Below are 3,752 nucleotides of genomic sequence, written 5' to 3'. Positions count from 1 at the left end.
AACAGAAACTTGTGGATAAAACTTGACAAGGACATTTTATTTAAAACAACTCAATAAAAACACAGAAAATAACAAGTTGTCCTGTTTTAGATAAATCTCTCTGTGTCTTAAAGTTGAATGAGTTTGTCTTTACTGAAGCAGTTATGTAACAAATTGTCTCAATATTACTGTAAAAACTCAGCTTTTCTTTCTTTTGCTTCGTTTTACAAACCAAACTGTGTTTATCTGATAAAAGTCCTGCTCTTCAGTTGTCAGTACAAAGTAAACTGACTGTATTTAACCTATTGTTCTGTGTATTCTAACTTATTACTGTAAATAATATAGATTCAAATGTTAAACATGTGATTCACTTCATCAGGTCTGAGTTTAATGCAACAAATGTTTCCACTTTGTAAAACTGTCATGAGGAGCGTCTGCAGAGTGGAGCTGGACGAACATTAGAAACTGAAGCAGAACAAACAGAACCCATCAGCATTTATAAAAACTGTGTTCAGCAGCAGAACTGCAGCTGGTTGATTGTTGTCCTGAAATCTGAGCAGACTCTGGAAGTTAACAGTCCTTTCCCTTCATGACTTTTCTTTGATGCTGTTTGGAGGTTTAAATAAAGACAAGCTGCAGGACGAGCTCACAGTGGAGACTCTTCCTGTCGTGGTGGATCCAGGAACTTAGTGATGAATTAAATGTTTGAGAGGAAACATGACTTTATTTACTGTTCTGGACTAACAAGACTTTTAATGTTCAGGTTTTCTGAGTTGGTTTGAACAAACATGTAAAGATATTAGTGATTCCAGATTTATTCATTCTAAAGATTTGCTATCCAGAGCTCTGAAACTGCCAGAATACAAAACAAACGTTTGATCTGAAGAAAGAAAAATTATTATTAAGATTAAAAGGTTTTAGTACAGGTCGTCAGCATGTATGTGTATTTATTTTAATCTTTTATGCATTTTGATATAAATTCTTGTTTTTGGCAACTTCAGGTCTGAGAACATTCCTGCTGGTCATTGCTCAGTGTGTTTGTAGCGTGTAGCATGTGCAGCGTGTGTAGCGTGTAGCGTGTAGCATGCAGCGTGTAGCGTGTAGCGTGTGCAGCGTGTAGTGTGTAGCGTGCAGCGTGTAGTGTGTAGCGTGCAGCGTGTAGTGTGTAGCGTGCAGCCTGACACTTGATGTAAGTGAAGTGAATATTTGCATGTTTGAATGTGTGCAGAGTTCAGCCTCCTGCTCTCTGTCTGCAGGTGGAACATGAACAGGTGTAAGGATCCTAATGAACAGGTGTAAGGATCCTAATGAACAGGTGTAAGGATCCTAATGAACAGGTGTAATGGTGAATAAAGGCTGAAGTGATTTGTCAGGTGTTAACAGTGATGACTCACACCTGACAATATTCCATGTTGTGCTGCAGGATAATTGCAGCGTGCGGCTGCAGCTCGATGAAGCTCTGTCTGTATTTCTGTCATTATTTGGCCCTGAAGAGCTGCTGCTTGTTGTTTCTCTCATGTTGTAATCACAGCTTGTAAAGTGCCTCAGCTTGAAGAAGTCATTTCATTTTTCTTTTTTTTTTCTGTTTGCAGCAAGAAAACGTTAAAGAGAAAAGCAGCGTGTTCACTTCACTTCACTTCACTTCACTTCACTTCACTTCACTTCACTTCACTTCACTTCAGTTCACTTCAGTGGCTTTCTGTTAGCATCTTTAGCATCTGTTAGCATCTTTAGCATCTGTTAGCATCTTTAGAGATGGTAATAAAACAGAAAAACTGTGTCCTTCTGCTGTTTTCAGGTGTTTTCAGGTGTTTGCAGGTGTTTTTGGGTATTTTCAGGTGTTTGCAGAGGTTTTCAGATGTTTGCAGATGTTTGCAGAGGTTTTAAGGTGTTTGCAGGTGTTTGCAGGTGTTTGCAGAGATTTTCAGATGTTTGCAGGTGTTTTCAGGTGTTTTCAGGTGTTTTTGGATGTTTGCAGAGGTTTTAAGGTGTTTGCAGGTGTTTTCAGATGTTTGCAGGTGTTTTCAGATGTTTGCAGATGTTTGCAGAGGTTTTAAGGTGTTTGCAGGTGTTTTCAGATGTTTGCAGGTGTTTTCAGATGTTTGCAGGTATTTGCAGGTGTTTTGGATGTTTGCAGGTGTTTGCAGAGGTTTTCAGATGTTTGCAGGTGTTTTCAGATGTTTGCAGAGGTTTTCAGATGTTTGCAGGTGTTTTCAGATGTTTGCAGAGGTTTTCAGATGTTTGCAGGTGTTTGCAGAGGTTTTAAGGTGTTTGCAGGTGTTTGCAGAGGTTTTCAGATGTTTGCAGGTGTTTTCAGATGTTTGCAGAGGTTTTCAAATGTTTGCAGGTGTTTTCAGATGTTTGCAGATATTTTCAGGTGTTTTCAGATGTTTGCAGAGGTTTTCAGATGTTTGCAGGTGTTTGCAGGTGTTTTCAGGTGTTTTTGGATGTTTGCAGAGGTTTTCAGATGTTTGCAGGTGTTTGCAGAGGTTTTAAGGTGTTTGCAGGTGTTTTCAGATGTTTGCAGATATTTTCAGGTGTTTTCGGGTGTTTGCAGGTGTTTTCGGGTCTTTTTATGTGCTTGCAGGTGTTTCCAGGTGTTGTGGTGCTCCTGTTTCAGTATCAAATGTGACGCTGCTGTAAACCTGAAATCTGTTTTATTCTTTTGTTTTATATTTAAATTCTTTTCTTTACTCTCTCTTAAAATGTTCATTGAAATAATAAAAAAACAAAGATGATTTTTATGTTTTGCTGTTTTGTCTGTGATTAGATTTTACAAAATAAAAGTCTGAATGAATGTTTATTAATATTGTTGTTATTTTTCTTATTAAAGTGGTAAACACTGCAGCTGTTGGACATTACTCTGATACAGAAACTCCTGTAGTTCACCTGACAGAGCTGTCCAGGTGAGACTGCAGATTCTGCATGCTGCTCCTCAGTTTGTCCTCGTCTTTAAATAACATTAATCTTTCAGTGTTTTCTGACGACACAGTTATTCTCAGAATGAATGAATGAATTCAGGCGTTTAAAACATTTGCACATTGCTCACTGAACAGTCGTGTGATTTTTATATCTGACAGAATCAACAGACGGCTGCAGTTCTCTTTCTTTTTTCTCATCCATCTGGTTTCAGCTTTAAATGAGTCAACAGAGAAACAGATTTGATTTAATGAGACACAAATAAGAGAAACATCTTTCCGTCTCTGAATAGTTCTGTATTTACAGCCACATTTGTCCACTGGAGTGTTTTTATCCAAGTAAAGCCTGAGCACATGCTTTATTTATTTTCTGCTCTTTTGTTTTTTTAAAGTGGTGAGATTTACAATTTAAATTTGCACCATTTGAATTTCTGATGAGGGCACATCTGCATAATAAACTGTGTTCAGGTGAGGAGGGCTCTGGAGTGCAGGAGCTTTAAACTGATAAATGGTTCAGAACCACAGGTTCTGTTTCTGCATGAGGAGCAGGAAAAGGTCAGCAGGAGAGCTGCAGCTGAGGGAACAGATAAGGAAGTGTTCAGGTCCAATCAGGCTAAATAAATCACAGAACATCAACATGAAGAACAAATGAGCACTGAAGCAATCTGTGAGTTTCACTGGATGATGGATGGATGGATGATGGATGGATGGATGATGGATGGATGGATGATGGATGGATGATGGATGGATGGATGATGGATGGATGATGGATGGATGGATGATGGATGGATGATGGATGGATGGATGATGGATGGATGATGGATGGATGGATGGATGATGGATGAAGGATGGATG

The 3,752-nt window shown here is 38.7% G+C and overlaps 1 long non-coding RNA gene across 1 annotated transcript; it reads left to right on the top strand.

Moving 5' to 3' along the window:
- Window positions 1-1,078: 1,078 nt before the first annotated feature.
- LOC106533734 (uncharacterized) lies at window positions 1,079-2,717 on the top strand. The gene is made up of 2 exons (XR_001312274.1): window positions 1,079-1,829; window positions 1,860-2,717. It is a non-coding gene; the product is annotated as an uncharacterized LOC106533734 (long non-coding RNA).
- Window positions 2,718-3,752: the final 1,035 nt, after the last annotated feature.

Source organism: Austrofundulus limnaeus, unplaced genomic scaffold (assembly GCF_001266775.1).
Source record: "Austrofundulus limnaeus strain Quisiro unplaced genomic scaffold, Austrofundulus_limnaeus-1.0 Scaffold1009, whole genome shotgun sequence".
Lineage (NCBI taxonomy): Eukaryota > Metazoa > Chordata > Actinopteri > Cyprinodontiformes > Rivulidae > Austrofundulus > Austrofundulus limnaeus.
The sequence above is the reverse complement of the archived record's forward strand: the minus strand, read 5'-3'. Positions and strand labels throughout refer to the sequence as shown.